We start from the raw sequence: 24515 nt of genomic DNA on the forward strand, positions 1-24515 counted from the left end.
ATCCCTGGAGTCTCTCTTTTGTCCCCACTGAAGTATCTTTAAGAGAAACACTCATGTGTGCTTTCGCGAAAACGCACACGAATACACACATAATTTTGCTTTATGGTTCTCGAGCGTCAGCTTAGACGATATCGTTGCTTCCTTCCCTACCGTCGACAGGACCACGCCAGATTCAAGAATAAAAGGCTTTGTCGGGAAAACGATAGCTGTTTCCTTTACTTTCTTTTACTATCCTTTCCTATCCTTCTTCTTCGTTTTCTTTTTACCCAGAGTAGCGTTTTCTATCATCTACACGAAAAATTATAGCAAACGAGGAATCTATTTCCTAGTGTAGACACGATACACCGTTATCATGATACACCTGATATATAAAAATAAAGTAACTACCTCTTCAATTATCTTTTCGATACCAATTTCATTTCGCTAATATCTTAATAAAAGATAAATATGTTTTATCTGTACCGATAAATGCACGATTTATGAGTACCATCTTTGCTCAAAAAAAGAAAATAATAACTGCATCAAATAATAATCTACTTTACGAGAAAAATACATTCGCGTGGATTCGCGTGTTAGATAGACAAAATGAATGTCTTAAAATCTAATTGAAAATAAAAAATGTAAGAGAAATCATAGAAAAAATAGATTGATAAGTTTTGACACTTTAACACGGCTCACGGTGTGAGCAATCATAAAGTTATAGTTTTACGGATAACCCTATTGGATTTTTAATAATTGTATAATATTTATAGAAAATGTAATATTTTGAAGGTTCGATAGAACTACTTTTGTAAGATTGAAAAGAAAAAGAACTGAAAAAGACAAGCCTCGAAAGTCGAATGTCGATTGATAAGTTTCCTAATGAAATTGAAAAATACTTCTTTTGGTACTTACATTTCTCTTTGTCTTTCGCGTATAAAAGGAGAGTAAAAACGTTTCGTTCTAATCCTTATCTGACTCTTCAACTCTTTCTCTATCTCTTTCTCTTTTAATCAACCGTTAGTGGAAAATTGTTAGACAGTAAGAAAAGTAAGAAGATACTTTCGAATAGCGTTAATTATATTTAAGCTATATCTAACTAAAGTAGTTAGTTAGTTAGTTACTGACGTAAAGTTTGAAAAAAAAAAAAACAAAACGAAAACAACAAAATAAATAGAAAAGGAAAAAATACAAATCAAAACAAAATGAAATGAAATACGTAAGAATTAGATAACTAGGTTCGATAATTAAGAGGTTTACCACGTAAGATTCATACTTACTATAAAGTTAGAATGTCTATTTGCTGCAGTGTTTCTCAACTCAACGAAACTTACCTAGAATTATTCTCAACCAAAAGATCATATTTTTTAATTAATAAATATAACAGTTCACTCATCGTTTTAATTACTTATTTTAATTTTCCCAGCAACCTAAAATAAAAATAAAAATAAAATAGGAAAAACAAAGTAGAGAAGAAAATCGTTTGATGCTTGGATATTTCCACAAGTAAAAAGGAAGAACAAAAAAATTAAATTATAAAATAAATTAAATAATTAAATTACCAAAAATAAATAAATAATAAAATACGGTAGTTGAGTAATACTGAATAAGAAAAATATAGAATTAGGTAGTGTAGTGAAATGATGAAAGGAAGTTGCATGATGTAAGATATGCCTGTGGTATATATACATATATATTCGAACAAGGTAAGGTGTTGGAAGACTATGACGACGTCTCGAGTAGAACAGCCGAAATGGTGCATAACAGGTCAGCCTTAGGATAGATACGGTTGAAATTAGGTTAAGACGGCACCGTTGGGAACAGTTTCGGATTATCTCGCACATGTTACACCCGACTCGCATTTACCGAAACACAGTCCTGGTACCACCTACGATTTGGAATAGTCACGCGTTCTCACTCACACTCTCTGTCTCTCTCTGTCTCTCTCTCTCTCTCTCTCTCTCTGTCTCACTTCATCTTATTCTCTCTTGTGTCTACTTCATACAACGTCTCGAATAATCGAGAGAAACTATTTTACCAAGAAGAAAATATGTCTGAAGTAAGATACTTCATGGAATATTTTTATAAGAATTCATATCAACCCTCAAACGCGCGTTTATTTATGAATTTATGAATTTCAAATTTGTATTATATAAAACTGTTTATATAAAAAATTCAACTCACAATTTAATTTCAAAAATAAAACAATTTTTCTTCCCAGACAAATCTTATTTTATCATGAGTAATTAATAGAATTATCTAGATAAACTTCATTTCAAATGTAATATATTATAAAATAAGTGATTTATTTAATGTCAATAGATAATTTAGATTCAGTATCAAACCAAAAAAACATGTCTAACGAGTTATCCTGACCCAAATAAAAAGAAATTATCAATATCGATATTGGAAATCGATTAATTTCACGTACAGTTTAAAAAAAAAAAAAAAAAAAAGAATTGAATCTTGAAAGATCTTTTCAATACTTAGATTCCCTATCAATTTAATATAATTAAAATTCTTGTCTATACATTTATAATTGTTCATGGGAGTTTAATTTAAACGGAGTAATTCAAACGATAAATTTTTCGAGTACACGTACGACGACGTTCTTTACATCCCTTATTTTCGTATTTGTTTTTATACTTGTCCTAACTCTCTTGGACCATTTTAGTCGTGTATTTTTTATAATTTGCCGAGAAACTCAACGAGAAAGAGAGAGAGAGAGAAAAAAAGAAAGAGAAAAAGAATTAAAAAAAAAAAGAAAAAAAGAAAAGAAAAAGGGTTAGTCTCGTAGTACGACAACGAAGGTACGCCCTTCTTAGAAATAATAACGAGCTGTACCATTAGTCGAGCGAAATAATGATTAGAGAGAACAAAGTAGAGAGTGTATTATCTTTAACGTAATAAGAATCTACGATAAAGTAGTATATATATATACTCGTACACACGTACACATATATACACGCAACCATTTACAATCGTATGAAAAAGAGTGAGATAGATAGAAAGGTAGATAAAAAAGAAAGAAAAGAAAAAGGGGTGAATCTTTAAATCGAGATTCGCTATCTCGATGATGTCTTCGTATCTGTATATGTATGTACATATGTATATGTGTATATATATATATATGTGTGTGGAATTTCTTTAGAAAATTTACCCCTTTCGGCCGATCCCAGAACACTCGGAGTACCGTTTGGTCCGCCTCGACGAGTCGAGTACACCCTCGGGTAGGGTGAAAGTAGGATGAAAGAGGTAGGGGATGAAACAGGGGTTGGTTAGTAGAAAGACGCGGGGATGGTTAAATGCATCGGACCAACCTATGCATGCTAATGCCCATCTTACGGACTTGCAAGCTCTAAGCTTTACGACACCCAAACCTGTGGATCTCTCTCTCTCTCTCTCTCTCTTTCTCTTAGACTATTAAATTGACTCTATCTTGCAGATTCTTGCTTTTTCCTGGTCAACAAGTTTTAAGTTTCACGCCGGGACTTTTATATTCCACCAAGTTTTATAATTATTGTCCAATTATAATTAATTAAGTATAAGGAATGATGATATTATTCATTAGGTTTTATATAAAGTGTGTTTGCTTGAAATTTTGATATCGATTAATTTATCGTTCCAATTTTCTATTATAAATTATTACTTTTATTATTAATTAATCTATTATATAAATGTAATTTATATTATTTCCACGTAATAATAATATATACCATATATCTTCTAAATTTCATATAAATCGTATTAATTCATTATAAATTATAACCAATTATGAAAGTAATTAAGTGGAAACACTAATAAATAAGTCGTGAAACGATTGAAATAAATTGTTATCCCTATCAAAAATAATTCTTAATAAACATTTAGAAATAGTAATAGTGTTTGTAGTTTAAGTACATTCTATTAACATTTGGCGTCATTCCAAAGCATATCGCAATCTCTTCCATTTGTACTTTTTTTTTTTCGTGTGTCTCTCCCCTCTTGCCCACCCCCACAACCCCTGACGACTAGCGGATCTAACGGAGTAAAGTCAGACTCTGTGTAAAGTTTGGAGTCGAGTTACTCGCACAACTGTTCCCTGTTTCCTTCCTTCCTTCCTTCCTTCCTTCCTTTCACCCTTTCACCCTTCCATTTCTGACTACCTCTTTATTCTATCCTTGTTTTACTTCTTCTTCTTCTTTTTCTTTCATGTGGATACCATGGGCAAGGTAAAAAGACTTTTGCAACGACCGATAGCGAACGTATCCTTAAGTAATACCAGAAGAGAGAGAGAGAGAGGGAGAGAGAAGAGCTTTTGCGATAACAGGCCGTATCTCGTAAGCCGGATTAAAGGGATTAAATGACTGTCTTCTTCGTGCAGGTCATACTTTGAACACACGAACGAACAGTTTATCGAGTTACGCGTTAAGTATCATATCTATCTTTCATTATTTTTCATCTTTCTTCAACATACTTCTAACCTAATTATTCAAACATACCCTCAATTAAATTCAAACAAATGAATTTATAATTGCATTCTGTATGTTAAGTGAAACGTGAATATGTATGATCAGACATTGTATTAAGTAGCACGTATATACGGTCAGCATTATTAAGTAGTACGAGTAAATCGTACGTATGGTCAGCCAATGCAATCAAATAAATAAAGTAAGATTAGTTAGATATTTTCATTATAATGATATAAGAATTAATTAAAAATTAGTATCTGTTGCACGTGTCATTGAATTTATTGTTAAATTTATACATTTTAAAGTATGTTTTACGGGAAAAATATACGAAAAAAAAGATGAGTGAAGAAAACAAGAAACAATGAAAGAAAGAAAGAGTAAATTTGAGAATATTTCACGAATGAGAAAACGACGTTTTCTCGAAAGAAGAAGAAGAAGAAGAAGGACGAAGAAGCTTTCTTCTCTAGCAATATTAAAGCTTTTCATCGGAATACCGAGGCAGCAAAGAAGCGTTTATATTCGCAATGATGTCAACACGAGCTCTCGTAGATAAAGTGAGAGAAAGGTAGAGGATTCTTTGGTTGATAGTTAATTTTATACGAGGAAAGGATGCATAAAATAGAATAAAGAAAAAGAGAAAGATAGAGAGAGAGAGAGAGAGAGAGAGAATATATACTCCTTGTTTTGAATCTACCAACATTCTTATACTGTTTCTTCTTACTCCCCATTTTCCAACTTTCTTAATACAACCCTGTAGAAAAAAAAAAAAGAAATCAAAGGAAAGAAAACTAGAACTCTACGGTTTATCCTTCTACAATTTTTATAAAGATATCCTTTACTCCTCTTTTCTATTATTATTATATCTTTCCGTGTAGTTTGAAGCGTCATTTTCGAATCTTAAGTTTAACCAAATAAGCCGATTACCCTTAGCAAAACAGTCCAACAGATTGAAACGGTGAAGCACTTTCGTTATTAGTCACTAGCAGAGGAAGGACGAATCATCATCCTTCTGGTTTAAAAGCGAACCACCCACCCCCTTTCCCCGTTTATTCCTCGTTCAATCCCTTTCTCCTTTCTATCCAACCCCTTCTCTTTCTTCCTCTTCCACGGTATATTCCTGAACAAACTCCATTCGGTTATACAGTAACTACAACTGGTATGTATAGCAAACGTATAGGGAAAGCTTTTCCGATTCTGACCGGTACTAGAACTTGTCTAGATCCTATATATATAAATGTGTGTGTGTGTGTGTGTATGTGGAGTTTCTCTAGCTTGTCACTCTTGGATTTCAACGAAAAGCTAAATCCCCGTACTATGTGTCGTACTGAGTATTGCAAAATTACAGATTCTGCTTTTTCTTTCTATTTTGGGTTGTCACACATTTCCTAATCATCAATACTATCAATAAAAAATTATTTCTTCACTTACTCTAAATAAATTTTAATACACTAACCAACCCTATCTCTCTCACATCCGAAAGAACTTAGAATAAAATTTTATATAATCGAAACAACTGCATTTACTTTCGCAGAATCATATTTTAATAATATTTTCAATGTAAAAAAAAAAAATAAAGTAAGTCTAATTGAAAAAAGGTACAAGTGTTAAATATAAATAAATATCAATAGTATAAGAATCAATATATATCAAATAAACATATATAATATATATATATAATATTTATGTATCGTATCTTTTCTAGAAATGGCAGGAACATACATTTTAAACGAATTCTATATATATAAATATATATACATATAATAATATATATATATGTTACCGTGAAAACCGCTCAGCTTCTGCATGCCTGAATAATTTAGTTGCATTTTCGTTGAGAATAGAGATGTTTGGGGTTAGGTAATTTCAACACGGGACACCCCGTACAGTTTCAACAGTAAGGTGTATATGTATAGTATAGGTTTGTTACTATATATCCCTAGCATCGTTTCCAGTTCGGACCTCAGTTTCGAGCGGATTCCTCCAGGGACAGTAGCTCGTCTTTATGCTTCCGCCGTTTCGCAAACAGAAATTGGAACGCGGGGATTAATGTTTCGCAATTAGAGGATCCCACCGAGTAGTTCTATCCTCTTCCATCTCTAAGATCTCGGATGAAAAATCTCACGTCGGAGGTTATACACCCCCTTCGCGTACACGTTATACTACTACTACTGATACTAATACTAATACTACTACTATTACTATTACTCCTTTTCCACGATGTTGGATAAACCTGTCCGACTTTTCATGCTCTACTTGCTCTTACTAAATCCTACTCGCTTGCTTATAATATTAGAAAAATTCTTACTTCCTTAGTTCACTGAACTAACTGACAATTTAACAATATTTCTTATTTTTTTTTTTTTTTTTTTCATTGGACGATGAATCAAATAAAATCATAAAAGATCATTTTTTTGTTGGACAACGTAAAAACGATTTTTGCATCATTGCTTACCCCAATATTTAAGGAGAACAATTTTATCTTATTCGTTTTTTTATCGCAAAATTCTTCCATGTTTTTTATACATATATATATTGAAAAAAAAAAATAAAAAATGAAAAGGAAAGAATAATAAACAAATACCGGAGGAATATACGAGTTCTCGAACGATAGATAGGCTACTGTTTTCTTTCATTTTCACGGATTAAAACAAAGTTTCGCTTTTTCCCACCCCCTAATAATATTCAAGTTTCTCAATTGTTTCCAATATTTTTCCCTGGAATACTTTTAAAGTAAAAAGTTTCGTATCGCTCGATAGATAATATTGTATTTCGTTGCATTGCATTTTTATTAATCGTCTTAATCAATTAGAATCTTTTGTTATTGTTTTAACGTCATAACGTGTTACTTTTTTATTTCAATTTTGCTTTTCTTTTCTTTTATTTTTAACAAGTGAGAATTTCGAAATGACAAGTTTTAAAACAAGATTCTCCATAGTACCAACATACGAATCATAGAAATGTCATAGTTGTGTAGTAGATGTGTTGGATATGTGTAAGGTTTTTCAATAGGAATTTCATCGTGATCGATGCGACGATTTCAGCGGGATTTAAAACGTATTCCGACGCGCACATATCCTCCTCCTATAGCTTTTTCCTCCTCGTACTCGTGTCCTAAGGGATACCTAGCAAAAGCATCGAATAAAGTCCGATTTTCCGGACGACAATTCTAATCGTAAATTTTCTTTTCTTCCTATCATACAAAAGTATCCAACGAACAGACGTTAAGAATTCTCCTTACGCTATGCTCAGAAATAATAAGAACAAAAAAAAGAGATACAATATAAAAGTTTAATGCAAAATTCTTTTCAGAACGTGACGTTGCAGTAGAATTCTTTTTACCGATGCAATTGAAATTCGCATTAATTTTAATTTCACGATTTTATTTAATTGAAATCAAAAAAAGTCATATTATTGTCTAAATCCAAAATAAAAGTCACTATGATCAAATCTCAAAAGTTAGAAAGAATATCTTGTTTGATTTATGAAGTAAACGATTGAAAAATAGGTTAACGATCTTCTCAATCTCCCGATCGTCAAAGACCTTAAAATTTACGTTAAAAAGAAGCATCTCTTGAAAGAGTGATCGTTCTAGCACAAAAGCAAGCTACCAAGCTAGCAAGCAAGCAAGCAAGCAGAGTTCTCTTGAAGTGTGTATACATAGACGGGAAATCCAGGGGAACAACAGGGAGAATGGAACGTTCGATCATCGGCTTTAGGATGAGGGCAATCGTATCGACGGTGGCCATTCAACTCAACGTCCACCTCTACCACCAACCTCACCTCCTTCTCTTTCTCTACCACTACTACTACCTTCTCATCTAGCCACGGTACGTCGATTCTCGCTTTCGCGGTATCACCGTCGACGAACCGAAAATCGGAACGTCAATTCGAGTTGGTAGGTTTATCCATAGCCGTCGAATCCCTACGTGAGTTACAGAGACGAGTAGTAGTAGTAGTAGTAGTCCAGGTGTCTGCCTGCTTGCCTGCCTGCCCCATACTCGACGGGACAAAATTACAATTACACCTCGTAAATTATTTAGGAACTGTTCTGTTCTGTTCTGGTCTACTCTGGCCAACGTTGAAGGTAGAACGCTTGCTAAGCCATCCCTACAACGAGAGAGAGAGAGAGAAAGAGAGTAGGGTAGAGAAAAGGGGATGAGGGTTGAACGTAGCTCTGTAGCAGTTCTGAATCGAGGGTGCTCTCCTAGTCGGGTCAAATTGCAACAAATTAACCGCGTTAATCACCCACCAAGAGACTAAACTTTTCCCACCTGTCGGCTAAGCTTTACCTCTCCCACATCTCATCTTCACAGTAATGTATAAATATTGTCCGTTAAGGTTCCACCGCAAACCCTTGTTCCTCGTGAACCTTTTTAGGCTTCGTTACTGTTCTAAACTACCATCTCTTCCTCTCCAACCAACTCTTTCTTATAATCGTTGGATAAAAACTCATCTTGTTATATTATATTTAAAAGAAGAAAAAAAACCAAGTCGAGTTTTCTCGATTTTCCATGCTTTTGAATAATACGATTTTTCTTTTTTTTTCTTTTTGTGTAAGTTATACATGGGGGGATTTAAAAATGTATGGAGAACCAGGGTATAATGTAATATTAATACAAAACACATAGCTAAACTCCTGACCCTAGCCCTACTTTACTTCACCCTATTTCACCCTACTTCAACCGGTTGTTTACATTACGAAATTATTGCCAAGCTGGTGCACCGTTAATACGAGCCTGAATTACACGACTACATATATACTAAACGATTAAATTAACGATTCACGGTAACCTCTATTAACGAGAACCTAGGCTCGATGGTTGGTTGCCTTGTAATAATTAAAAATCGTTTTGGCGTAACGCTAATAGGCAAACACAAACCATACCTCTTATAATACTACTACTACTACTACTACTACTACTACTAACTATCACTATTAGTATTTCTACAGTAGTTGTATCCTTTTTTTGGCTTGTATTTTCCCGGTGCGATAGTTCGCGCGGAAAATTAGCTACCGGGGCTAGCAATGCAACGGATATCACCATTCCCACCAATCGAAAATGGTTATCTGAGAGAAAACCTGATGGGTAGCTCGATATAGAGGGGGAATTACTTCAATCGGGAAAACGATGTATTCGAGACACACCAAAATTCCTAATAATGCGCGATGCAACCAAAATATCAGCTAAGTTTTTTCTCGATAATCTGAGAACAAATAACTGTAAACAACCCTTTTTCTTTTTGTATCGTTTTATTAAACCTAATGTAAATTTCAATTCAAATTAAAATGATTTGTTTAAGTATTGTTAACAATGTTACGTAAAAATTATAGTAAGATAAAATGATTGAGATAAATTTCACAGGTGTAATGTTGGTTGTATGAGTCAAGTTTTTGTTTTAAGTGTTTAAAAAATGTTACATATCTCCAGAGAGATATTCAGAATAGTTACAGAAAATGACTTTATGGAAAAAAGTTTGCTTTAATTTTATATAAAAAGTTATTGAAATAATATTCGGTAGAAATCAATTGATTAATTCTCGACGTTTATTTTTATAGGAAAGTTAAAATTCAGATTTTCAGTATGGTCGTTATCCATTCAGAAAAAAATTCTATCTAAAAATAACAATTAAAACAATAAAGGGTAAGAAAAGTAAAGAGAAAAAAAGAATTTCTCCCCCCCCCAATTTGAAGCAGTCCATATTTTCCATAAACCATAGATTTAGTTTATACGATATCAAGTATTCGTTATTTCAACAAACGAACGACTCTACTTTCCTTCATTCCCTGCTGCTACCCCATTTTTAGTCATCACTTTTAACATGATATTATACCGAAATGCTTGTGTACTTTGATATCACGGTTGACTTGTTTGCCGAAAAAAAAAGGAAAAAGAAAAAAGGGGAGGAAAAGCAACAGAAATAAAAGAAACGATAAGTTAACGCAAAATGAAGTGAAATAAAATTACTTTATATAACTGGCAGAAAGATGGACAAATTAATGGATGGATAGGTGGATGGATGGATGGATGGATGGATGGATGGATGGATGGATGGATGGATGGATGGATGGATGGATGGATGGATGGATGGATGAACGAATATATACACACACACACACACATAGACACAAATATAATATCTAGAAAAGTAATTAGAACACTCGCCGAATATTGTTTTATGTCAGATTCCAAAAAACATATTATTATACTTTAGGGTTATGATTTTTACGAAAAAAAAAAAAAAGAAAAGAAAATCTACCCTCGTTTCTTTTTCTTTGGCCCTAAAAAATGTCTCCACCCTCGTTCTGTTTGAAAACAATGGAAATAAACAGGAACGTTCTTTATTTTGTTTGTTTTCAAGACCCTTACCTTTTTGTTTTTATTTTTTGGCAAATGGAAACTTCAGAAAGTGAAAGATAAAAAAAGATAGAAGAATAAGAGTTCGTGCGAATATATCCTTCGTGCAATCAACTAACAAACTTACCAAACAACAACCCTTTTCGTGACCTATTCTCAACCCCCAGTATCTACCTTCGAACCCGTCCCACAACTATTCCTATTCTTGACGCATAAACAAGTACTTCTCTTTCGGCAATGATTACAGGAGAGCTACTAATTCACTTTGTTACTTTTTTCAAACATTCAAAACCGAGGAAATATATATTTTTTTTTTTTTTTTTTATTACGGTCGGCTTCCTTTAATTTCACATTTTTTTAATCTTTTTTCTGTTTTTGACTTATTACAAAATCCATCCACAGTGTTCATGAAAAATTACGGAAGAATTATTTTAATTTGTTAAATATGTATATCAATTTGTTTATTATGTTTAATATTATATTTTAAATACAAATTAGTTTTAACAACATTAATAATAATTCTAAAAAAAAATCTATCAAAAGATTATACCTAATTAATAGTTTAACGTTTGATAAAATGTTCGTCAATATATAATTGTAATATTTATCAAATAAAAATAGGACTTTTTATAGAAATTTTACTTTACCTGTAAAATGTAAAAACTAAATAACTAAAAGATATAATTAAAATAGATATACATATAAACCGTATAAGCAATCGAAACGAAACAACGAAACGAGTCGATAGGAGGGTTTGGGATTCGTCCAGTGATGATCACCGTGTTGATAAAATTGTTGATAAAATGTTCGTCAATATAATTGTAATATTTATAAAATAAAAATAAGACTTTTTATAGAAATTTTACTTAGCTGTAAAATGTAAAAACTAACTAACTAAAAGATATAATTAAAATAGATATACATATAAACCGTATAAGCAATCGAAACGAAACAACGAAACGAGTCGATAGGAGGGTTTGGGGTTCGTCCAGTGAGGATCACCGTGGTGATGGTGGTGGTGGGTGGTGGCTATCCACGAAGTACCGTAAATTTTGTCATGGTATATATTCAAGCACACGTAGAGAGAAGAGAGAGAGAGAGAGAGAGAGAGAGAGAGAGAGAGAGATAGGTGGTGGCTAACATCGAAACGCTCGACATAATAACGTTTCAACGCCGATCGTAAATTTACTTTCGATGTTGGGCCTTCCTACGGATTTAACCGCTATTGGTATTCCCTCTTTATATTCCCACCACCGATTTATCTTACCAACAAAAGCTAAGCCGAAGTGTTTCACTATTTTTCCTTTTTTTCTTTGTCCTTTTCCTTTCTTTTTTCTTTTTTGTGTTAACATTCTTTTTTAATATCAATCAAATTATTTGCTATTTTTTTTTTACTTTCTTTTGGTTTACATCATGTTTGAAACAATTTACAAAAAAAAAAAAGAAAGAAAAAAAATTCTAAATATTATTTACCGATTAGACTATACTGAGTTTACGTATTTAAAGAATTAAATTTGAACTTAACATTTCAATGTTATATTCCATATATAAAATATTAAAAAAACTTTTGCTAATTCACATTCGTAACAACAGTCACATACGATCGGTCATTTCATTTATAAATAATCAATGCTTGTTAATGTGTGGTCAGACAAAAAATTATTAGAAAATTATTGCGAGTTAAAAGTTACAAAAAAACAATACGTAGAAATACTTCGACCAGACATAAAGATCATTTAATTATTCATTTAATCACTTTTTCAACGTCCACTAGGTCGGAATAAATTTTTTGTTTGTTAAAAAAAAAGAAAAACGAGACAGCAAATAAAAATTTAAGTAGCTTTATCTTTCCAATTTCTATCGCACACTGGTATACATATTTTTATTTGTTCCTTCATATCTGCAACATTCAATTGAATACTATTATTACTATTATTATTATAATTATAATTTAGTTCTAATTTTAGAAGAAGCATTATTATAGAAAAATCGATAACCCGTTGTTTCATTAAATCCTTTCTTCGTTCCTTTGATGTCATCTTTGCTTGAAGGACACGCGATTACTTCGATCTCTCTCTCTCTCTCTCTCTCTCTCTCTCTCTCTCTCTCTCTCTTTTGGTATCTTTCTAAGAATTTACACTGTAAAAATGTAGGTTAAGCAGAGAAAAACAAAAAAAAAAGAAAAAGAAAGATAGATATAGGTAGGATAATTATGCACTTAGAGTTGTAACTACCTAACAGTACTTAAAAACGCATCTTAAACGTTTTACTTTTTTTATTCTTATTTTGGTATACACAGCTTTGATTTGAACCGGTTTTCTCGTTCCTACCCTTTATATGTACGCCTGAATATCGTTACTGTCTTTAAATGTAAATGGAATGAACGATCGTATGAAATAGAAAGAAAGAGAGAGAGAGAGAGAGAATTAGAATGAGAGGGAGAATATAAAGGTCATAACTGTTGAAGCTAATACTCATAGAATCGTACTTTACAGTTGGATTATCGTGTCTCCTAACGATATCGTTCTAAAATCGGATTGGACTAGGAAAGGTTGTGGCTAAGGTCAATCTATGAACCTTCTCAAATTCGATCTCGTGGCTTTTCGATACCGTGAACATCTAAGAGAAGAGGAAGAGGATAGTCTGTGTACTATCTTCATTTCATATACACTACCAACCAAAAGTTTGAATGAAATCACGGTTTGATGATTAGAATCAATAGAAATAGATATTCTAACGATTTATATTAAATTAATATGATTATTGATATATATATATATATATATATATATATATATATATATATATATATATATATATATATATCCTAATTATATATATTTAAAATTTATTTTGCAATATTTTTATTGTAAAAATAGGCTTCTAAAAATATGATAGATCTACTAAAGAAAAAAATAAACCTAATGCAAGTTGTAAAATATGATATAACATTGATTAACATTATAATTCATTTGAAACCAATCCCAAATGTACGATTATTTGAAATAGCATAAATATATTTATCCCAATTATCCAGTTATTTTATTTGTGTATTAGTTAATGACAGGATGATTGAGAAAACTTTTGGTAGGTAGTGTATTTGAAAGGTTTGGTAAAGTAGACCAATGGATAGTAAAGACACCTTCGAGAGATTCGGTAGGAATCGGATAGAAAGGGGAGAATCTTCTTGATTGTACAGATGAGAAAGAGAGGATAGGTGGAAACTTAAAGGGAAAGAGAGAGAGAGAGAGAGAGAGAGAGAGAGAGGTCTCAGTTAGTATAATGCGCTAGGAGTCTAGTCATTTTGTAGGAATAGCAGCACACTGCTTTCTCACAATCTTAGAATCCTTCCTCCTACCCTTTTCACCTAGACTTCATGCGTTAACCTCTGACTATCTCTTACTATTCCTATGCATATTCTATGTGTGGTATATATATATACATACATATATATGTTCTGATCGAGAGAAATTCCCAAAATTGCTAACATTACCACGGGACAAAGTCTAGGCATTCGGAATCCTGATTCTCTACACCGAGCTTTAAACGAGGATTGCTATACGTTATAACCTTGGAGACTTCGATGATAACTGTTTGAAGATTTTCGACACTTATACCGTGAAAAGTTTCTCATGCCTGTTCTTACCTAGATAAACTAGATTTACACAACTTACTTTTAATAAAATTTAAGTAAAAATTGTCATATTATTTTTTTTTTCAAGTCATATTCAAACGTATGCATAATTATCGAATTCAATGGGTTTGGTGTATTAATAATAAATCTGTTGTTTTTTTTGTTTTTTTTTTTTTTTTTTAATTCTTTTCAATGTGGATATACCTAAAGGCTACGACCTACTTTTTTATTATATATATATATAAATTTGAAATATCCATTCTCCCTATTATTTCTTTCTTATTATTCTTTATCTTTTAAAGCAGTTTTATATAAGAGATGATAATAACACCCCCTGGGAATGATTTAAAACTTTCAAGGATTGAACGCATTGTCTCATGATACTCGACCGACTTCTTAACCTTTCTTTTTCTGTTTTTTTTTCTTTTTTTTTTCTAAATATATCACAAGGGTGATATTTAATCTCTAACATTTTTTTTAGGTATAATAGGTAAGAAGGTAAAGGTTACGATATAATTCAAAATCGTATGGATGTTATATCGAGATATATTTGTATTAGAATTTATGTCGGTATTTTAATCTTGTATCAAGTTTTATTGGCATACTGAATTTGGTATCTGATTTTAGATTTGACAAATATATATTTGATCTTATATTTTGTGTTTTTAGAAATTTTTGATACTAATCTTGGTTTGGAAATAATGAATAATCAAATATATCAGTAGCAAATTTGGAAAAACAATTTGTGATTTAATCAAATTGTGGAAGTGCAAATTCAGTTGCAAACTGATATTTTTATATTTAAAATAATTAATTTATATCTCAAAGAACTTACATACTAACTAGAAAAATGATTATTCATCAAAATTAATCCTAAATATAATAATAAATCAGTAGATTCAAATGAATCTAAATTTTTGTATCTGATCTTGCATTAAATCTTTGAAACTGTGATTCTGCAAGATAATTAAGTGTCAGAATTTAGATGGAAATAAATCAGGTCTTAAAATATTAAAATCTCATAATATAAAGTACCATCCTATATACTTAGAATTTATTAAATTTATACATATATATATAACCAAAAAAATAGATAATAAAATACTAAAGGAAGAGGAATATTTGGAATCAGTATAGAAAAGTGTTAGGTAGTAGGAAGTGAAGTCTTGAGTTGTCGGTTGCGCTGCTGTAAGGAACGTGTGCACGAAACCCCCATGAATTACTAAGACGTAGAAGGGTATAAATATAAAATAACGCGAGATATAGGGTGAAAGTCGAGCGACGTTAGGCTATGGCATAAGTCTGACGTAATGATACATCACCGTAATGAAAGCACGCCTATGTGACAAGCTCTACACCATCACTAACACCACCATCTTTCTCTTCTTACTGTATAACAAATGCTATCTTTCTCTTTAGTCTATTTTACAGGGTAGTTCTTTTATACTTTTACACGTCACATTATTACCATATTTTATAAATCATGCATTATTTTATATACCGTGACTAATTAATAATCAATTAACAATATTTTATAAATCATGCATTAGTTTATATAACGTGATTAATTAATAATCATTTTAATATTCTAATACACTCTGACTATATTACAATAATATTTTTTACTCGCAAAGTTATTACTGCGCAGAAGCGATAAAATAATTAGGTTAGAATAAATAAAAATGTTAAAATTAGAACGCGCGCGTTTTAAGCTTATATTCTATTTATTAGAAATATTCTAATCGTTACACACATACGTAACATTCGGAATGTCATATAAACAACTTTCAATATAAGAATTTTTTCTTTCGTGATTAATTAACAACGTGTGATTGTTAGATTAATAATAATTCGTTCGTACTTTTTACTAATTTTGTTTAATAAGTTTTTTCTAAAAATATTAATGGATTTATTCGAATAGATAATTAAAAGAAAAATAAATTAAACAGTAAAGTATTATTAATCTAATTCAACTCGTCGTATATTAAATCCTATTTATTTAAACAGCACATAACTATATATATATATATATATATCGTATAAATGTTAATAAAAGAAAAATATTGGAAAACATTCGTGAAAGATAATTCACGTTAGTACACGTGGGGGAGGGTAAGAGGTAAGTGTATAATACTCGATAGTGTCGGAGTCGAAAAAGCTTTTCTAAATCCCATGTGGTTTGAAGTCATGGGTATAAAGGATTATGGGAAAAGAGCCGCGAGCGTACGAGCGTTTCCTATCTTAAAGTCTTTGAATGGAAGGAAAGGTTTTGAGAGAACTACGTAGTACCAAGCCCTACTGGGATCAAACAATCGTCGCGAATTAGCAGGGAATAGAAAAGGTGTGGTAGAAATGTGTCTGCATACGTGTGTGTACGTGTGGGTTTGACGAAGACGACAAACTACGACAAGTAAAAGGAAAGGATGAGGTGGTGGTGGAAGGGAGGTGGAGGTGGAGGAGGAGGAGGAGGACAACGAATGGTGGTCTCGAATAGAAACGTATGACTAAAAAGGGAATATGTAGGATAAAAAAATATGTAACTCGTTGACACGGGTGATCCCCCACGAGACTGGAATGCGATTATGCAGTCAAATGAGATTGTGGCATATGCATGAGCTCTTTCTCTCCCTTTTACAAAACCCCCAACCCAACAACGGGCTCTCTTTTCTTCTCGATTTTCCTCGTATATCCCTTCCACGTCGTACCCCCATTCTCTCAAATTTGTCTTCTTTACCCCCTCATCCCATTTTATCTTTTCTCATCCCCCATTAGCTTTTACGCGTTAACAGTACCTTTTATATCTGTTTTACTATATTTTTTTTTTCATGTTACGGTCAGTTTATATATTCAGAACATTGCATAGATTGTTAAAGACATTAAAAAAGCGTGTATTACAAATTTGACGAGGAAAGTTTATAAAAAAATAAAACGTGCGTAAATGTTAGCGGGTTGTTTAAAAGGATCTCGTTTATTCATTTATTAACAATTTACACGTGTACTTTATTTGTTAGATCTTTCGATAATAATTGATTCTTCATTTTTTAGTTCCAATGGTAAATAAAAAAGGAAGCATTTTTTTTTTTCTTTTACAATTTAAACCATTTTAAATGATCGTGAAGAAGAAAAGATGTTTAAACTTTTAACGATTCGCATAAGTCTCGTTGAAGAGTTTTCGATGGTTCATGAGAGAGTAACCTGGCTCGTTTTTCTCGGTAATCGATTTTACCTAAATTTCAAAGCAACCACTAACTTCTTTTTTATTATTTATTTTTTTATTGTCTTTTTTTTTTGTCGTATACGTTCCAGAGAATCTTAAAGCATAGGGATTGCGAATCTTCAGACGTTTTTACTTTCTCTTTTTCTTCAAAGGGAGAAAAACTACCGAGAAGATCTTTTTTTAAGCTTCTTACGAGGATAGACAGGATTGAAACTTCTTCGGTTCTATTATTTTTCTCATTTTTTTTTCTTTTTTTCTTTTTATAATTTCTAAACGAATCGTTCGACCGAATGTGTACCGTCTTCTTCTTTCCATGGATTGTCGAAATACGACGAGAAAGAAAAATTAAAAAAAAAAAAAAATGAATGAAAGGTAAAAGGGGAAAGGAAGATTTTTAATTAATTGCAAAACTATGCGAAAATGAAACAAAATTTTTGATTTCTTGTGACCAAAAGGTACCATGTAAAAATATTGGGGGTTGTCTGTAAAGTTCGTGAAGATTTTGACAAAAAATTGAAACACAACGCATTTAAGTATTTTTTTTTTTTGTATATATTTATTAAATTATTTATAAATAACACCATTCTGTTCCACAATCTTTCTTCATCTTTTAGTATAACCTAAAAATTTCGTCTTTTCAAAACTTCTCAGGTTTTTTAACAAACAAAAAAACTAACTAACTAACTTAGCCACCTACTGAAAATCGTCACGAACTTTTCGAACAACCCGATATATGAAATTGTTGAAATTTTTTGTTAAAAATTTCAAATTTATTTTATACAAAATAATACTTCACTCAAGAATTTATCGATTTATCCACACACAAAAATTATTTCACCTGGTTAAAATATATAAAAATTCATTAAATTTTCATAGATTAGAATAAAAAATAATTACGCATTAATCGTTTGTATTTAATTAGATGAAGGAGATTTTGATTGATAATTCGATTTGAGATTGATCAATTGGTAATATTTGAAATGAAATAAAAATCAATGGACGTAATTAAAGTAAAAAAAAAAAAAATGTTTCCCGTAAAATAAAGGTCAAAGTCTTGAAATAGATTGTCTCGTTGGTAGAACTAATCGTACGATTGATATTTAAGAGATAGACTGACCTACCTTATACGGTCACCACCTCGTGTCCTTTGTAAGACACAGAAATAAAAGGAAGAATATAAAGAGAAAGAATAAGGGAAAGAAAGAAAAGGGTGATAGAGGGAAGAGAAGGAGAAGAAAAAGAGAAGAAAGGAAAGTGGGTCAACCGCGTGAAGTATCCAAGGACAGTGCAAGTAGAGAAGGTGTTTGAATAATATACGCGTGTTCATCAACCATACTTTAGTTGCTACCAAGTTTCCGATAATTTGTTCTACCGGAAAAAGACTTCACTTCCGAATCAAATTATTATTATTATTATTATATTTATTTTGGTAGCAATTTTTTTTATTGAGACTTGAAAGCTTTTAAATGCAATTTTTATTAATCAACAAAATAATACAATTTTCTTAAGATAATATACACTATTAGAATAGGTTTTTCTAAAAACAATTTTTAATACATTTTTGTAAGAAATATTTTCAAATTAATTAACAAATGATAAAACAATAAATGTTATCAATGATTTTATTATTACTTGCAAGCTTTTAAATGTAATTTTTATTAATTAACAAAATAATACAATTTTCTTAAGATAATATACATTTTTAGAATAGTTTTTTTTTAAAACAGACACTACTTCAGCTTCAGATTCATTCAAGCACGAGCTCACTATAATTCCCATAATAATCCCAACCTAATATTAACCAACCCATCCCATGTCGAGGTTTCCCATTCCTATCAATCCTTCTCTTATGTCATTTTCTATTAACATTATTTAAAATTTGTACAGGGGCTTTCTAAAAACAATTTTTAATACATTTTTGTAAGAAATATTTTCAAATTAATTAGCAAATGATAAAACAATAAATTTTGCCAATAATTAAAAATAGATCATTTTTAATAAAATATTTATTACATTTACAAAATATAATTGTATTGAATATATGAAAGTGGTCATGTTACATATCTTTGTATGAACAACAAAAAAGAGTACCAAAAAAAAAAAAAAATACAAGCTTTTAATAAAAACTTTTCTTCATACTTTTACAGAGGTATTTCATATAGTTTACTAATTTATGCATGTTTCATTCAAAAATTTCGAAACTCCTTGTTTAGCCTATAAAAAGTTTAATTTTAAATAACGTAGAAATACTGTTACTACTACCACTCTGCATATATATATATATATTCTATTTCTCTTTAAAAAAAAAAAACAAATAAAAAACCAAGAGAGAGAGAGGAGGGAGGGAGGTAGAGGGAGTGAACAAAAAAAACAGGATAGTTAAAATAAAAAAAGGTCAAAGCGTATCCCGTTAATGTATGCGTTTACGTATAAAAGTCGATCGCTAACGTAAATTCACCGAATCAGAGTCCATGCCAACCAACCCCAACGAGAGAGGGTAGATGAAAAAAAAAACAAGAAAAAAAAATAAAAAAAAAGCAGAAAGAAAAAAAGGAAAAAAATTCCTCCGAATTCGAAGTTCCGTGTTTCCAACGTAAATCTCCCCTAAACATGAACGTCTAGTTCGAGCATATAAATTCTCAAAATAGACGTTAGTACAGTGACCTACATAATTTTCACGGAAAACAGCTGGCTAACACTGTCATACGTCTTTAAATCTACGTGTTTTTTTTTTTTTCCCATGGATGTGAATACCGATTACCGATAACGACGAAATATTTCTATTCCTAGGATTTCAGTAAGTAAGACTAATGTGTACTTTCTACAGAAACAAAAATACTTCAAATACTTACTAATCTTTTTCTAAATTGAAAACAAAAAAAAACAATAAAAGTTCCAATGCATAGAATTTTTACTTTTATTTGATCTTTTAAGAAGTTAATAGGACTTAAATCTTAAAAGATTTGAGATATTTTATATATCTTAAAAATCTCTGATTGATAGAAAAATTGTATATTTTATTTTAATTATTTACTTAATGTGAGTATTATTTTTGTGTAATTTAAATATTTAATATAAAATTTAATTTACATTTATATTAAATAAATAAAATAAAAATTAATAATAAATATTTTAAATAAAATAAAACATATGTAAGTGTAATTTAAAATTATTTAAACAACATTACTTAGTGTAAAATATGTATGAATGTATTATTTGTTACCTTAGAAATTTGTTCAAATGGAATTTTTGTTAAAAAATATCCAAGTTATCCAGTAGAAAACTATATTTAATATCGATAGAGTTTATAACATATTTTATACGATACGACATGTATGATCCTTGGAAAAGGACTCTTCTTCTCAACAAACACAAGTCAAAAATACGATCCTAAAAAAAATTATTATACAAGATATCACTCTCACACTTTTATTAATCATAAAATTTCGATCTATTTTTAAATAAACTATATACATATTATACACATACGATATAAATATTTCTATTGTTTATTTATATTCTTTAAAAACTTTTGTCAAGTATAAACAAAAAAAACATCACGAGTCTGTTTTTTTTTTTTTAATTAATTAAAAAAAATATATCGATTTAACGATCCTTACGCGACGATTTCTCAACGTGGTTTGACAAACGGAAATCATACGTCGATCTTAGTGATCCTGCACATGCGCAAACATGAGGGCCAAGTTTAGTACCAAGAGAGGACCTCGATCATTCCCTCCCACCAAACTCGTCCATTCTTAGGATACGAAAATCGAGGAAAGAACTGGGTCAAATGTATGTTTTTAAATAGCCTACTTCTCTTTCTTTCTCTTACATGTATATTTTTTTTTGTTTTGTTAAAGTTGATATGTCAAAATCGTTGAACTTTCAATTGATTTCTTTTATTTCACTTCATTTAAAAAAGAAAGTCATAATGGGCTGTATAAATCATATATAGGTTATTTTAAAAAAATAAGAACATTATATATAATAATAGTAAAAAGTCAGATATATATGAATCATTATACATAAACAGTGTACACCGAAGAGGATTGCTAGATCAGATTCCATTTGTTCCGCTTGTCACCTTATGACATATGTCCTTACCCATGCCGACAACGTATACGTAAACCATACACACTTTCCCCATACCAATTTACGTCTAACTTATAGAACACATAGTAATTGCTTTAGAGAAAAATAATAAAAATATATTCCAGCAAAAATCATTAACTGCACAACTGCATTTTCATCTTTTTTTCTTTGATAAGAAAATTACTTACTAACATCATAAAAAATAATACTGATAGGAAGTGTAAAACGTAAAGCATATTTTTCTCAAACTTAATTTTTATATATAGCATAAATGTTTTATGAGTTATCTTAAACGATATATAATATACACCAATGTGTATGCACTAATACTTATGAGTACACTTCATATATGCATAAGTTTGTTCAAATGAAACATATGTTTCGTTAATAGTGACATTAATTTTCTCTTTAGGAAACCAGTTTCCATCTAAAATGTTTGAAATACAAACAGAGTTGAAATGGAGTTGCCTTCTTGTCGAAGTAATGTCGTGAAATATCGAAGAGTTTCGATTGGCTCTACCGTACTAAACATTTCTCCTAGCGTAAACAAGAGTTGTTCCCTAAAGGGTTTCCAGTTAAAAGTAGAGAGGAGACACCATAAGGAAAAAAAAGAAAAGAAAAGAAAAGAAAGGGGGGATAGGAAATGGAGAAGAAATTTACTGGATAGTAGTAGTTTTACACGAAACTTCAAACAAAAAGCTTGGAACATTCTTAACACGTTCGGTGTCACGTGCACCATTACTGATACACGTGGCCTGATAACGAAAATTCTTCGAAAAAGAGATCTCAATACTGTCCTTGTCAAACTTGATCTTGTTATTCTAATAAGAAGACCATTTAGTCTATTAAAATCTACAAACTTTTCTTACGAATCATTTTCAAACCTAACCAAACTTTGATCGAACAAAATTGTAAATGTAGCATTTTTGAAATGGTAAAGCTGTACGATGAAAAAGTATTCTTTTCCAAATCTGAAAGTAACTTTAACGTAATCATATCGTGTATTTTTAAAAGAATGGTTCTCCTATCACATTTCGATCTAAGTTTAAGCTTGTAAAATTGATTGGTTTTCTTGGTCCTCTCGAATAAAGTTTAGCTGCCACCACGAAGAAGATAGAAGTACTTGGTCGCGCTCATTGAACAGGATTGTCGTGGTGAAGGCACCAAAGCGAACAGGAGCACTCCACTTATCTCACAATCACTTAGAAAGTGATCCTCTCTTTTCTACCAGAAAACTCTACTACCTTTGGGAACACGTTAGGCCAATATAACCCCTATAATCTAACAAATCAAATCAGTAGCAATAACAACAACCAATATGAGAAATCATTTCGCAATGAAATCCCACGACAATGACGTTAATAACGATCTACGTGCTATACGTGCACTTGGTGCAACTTTGTTGTTGTTTAATTTCTTTACTTTCATGTTAAAAAAAAAAATAGTAGAAGTAAAAGGTTTGCAATTTTTTCTTATTCTTTTTCTAAGCTGTTAGAAAGGGCGTATCAAAACGCGAATGCAGGAGGGACCACAGTACCACGTAGCTAATTATCCCCAAGAGGGGTTGGAAGGTCCTGAAGGGTGATCTATTCGCTGCAAGGAATTTCTTCGAGTGAAAGCGAAGCGATGAGCTAGATGGGGAAATATCATGAGAGAAAGAGAGAGAGAGAGAGAGGGAGAATGAAATAGGAGAAAGGGGGAGGAAAAGGGGAAAAGAAGAAGAAGAAAATGTAAAAGGACGAATGGAAAGAGGGTCAGCGACGAGGGAGGAGGAGGAGGAGGAGGTGGAGGAATGCAAATGAGAGAAGGAAAAGTAGAGAAGAGCCAAGGAAGGAACTTCTCTTCTTCTCTCTTATTCTATCTTTCTTACTAAGAGAACAGTTTCTCTATCTTTCTTATAGTTACTCCCTTACTCTGTCGAAAAGTAGAGAGAGAGACAGAGAGCACTGTAGAAGGCAAGCCAACCTTGTCGGGGGTCAGGGGAGGAATGAGAGATGTAAGGTAATTAAAGCGAACGTGCACCATCTTGTAGGAGATTTAAAAGCTCGTAACTTTTTATGATTTACATTCCTTTCATTTAGTCGCACGTTCCTCTACGGATAGACTACCCTTTCTCTCCCTTCTTACTTTTACTCTATCTTTCTTCTTCCTTCCCTTCCTTCCCTTCCCTTCCCTTTCCTCTTTCTTTTTTATACTTGCTATTTCTTACTATTTCGTACTCTTTCTTTCTTTCTTTCTTTCTCAGACACCTCTGACTTCTTCTTCTTTCTTCTTCTACTTCTTTTACTTCTTCTACTTCTTCTTCTTCTTCTTTTTCTTCTTCTTTCCTAGCCTTTTTCTTGCACTTTCTGTAAAGCACAGACACAAACCTCTTCCTATCTTCTAACCCTGTCTACCCGCCGCTTTCGTTCTACGTTGCAATCTCGAGATTACGCGAGACAACTTGGGCAAACGCTTCCAAACACGAGTTTCCAACTCTTTCTCTACCTTGGTTATACCTTTACCAAACTACATCCCTTCCTTATAGTCATCCACTACTACGGGACACGTAGATTAATCGTAATCTTAACTACTCACCCTTTTATATACATCTTTTTTTTTATATATATTTTCAATTTACATAATCAAGAAATGGATATATACATTCACTCTCATACTTACACGCCAAAAGTATATTCTATTATATTTTTTATTAAACACAGTATCCTCTGTAATAATTCTTTATTTTATACAATTAACACAATGTGAAATAAAAAATAGAAATTTATTTTATCATTCTTATC

General features: G+C 31.3%; 1 protein-coding gene across 6 annotated transcripts in view; it reads right to left on the reverse strand.

The window, feature by feature from the left end:
- Positions 1-24515, reverse strand: part of Scgdelta (sarcoglycan delta) — a 194763-nt gene that overhangs the window by 129635 nt on the left and 40613 nt on the right. Inside the window, exon 1 of one of the 6 annotated variants that reach the window (XM_089175491.1) lies at positions 20861-21030. The exons of the other annotated variants lie outside the window; for them this stretch is intronic. The gene's annotated coding sequence lies outside the window, so the exon portion shown is untranslated. Of the gene's footprint in view, positions 1-20860; positions 21031-24515 lie in introns of those variants that run through there. 6 annotated transcript variants of the gene reach the window in all.

Source organism: Polistes dominula, unplaced genomic scaffold (assembly GCF_049000335.1).
Source record: "Polistes dominula isolate Pdom_NZ unplaced genomic scaffold, Pdom_raw_medaka contig_17, whole genome shotgun sequence".
NCBI classification, from domain to species: domain Eukaryota; kingdom Metazoa; phylum Arthropoda; class Insecta; order Hymenoptera; family Vespidae; genus Polistes; species Polistes dominula.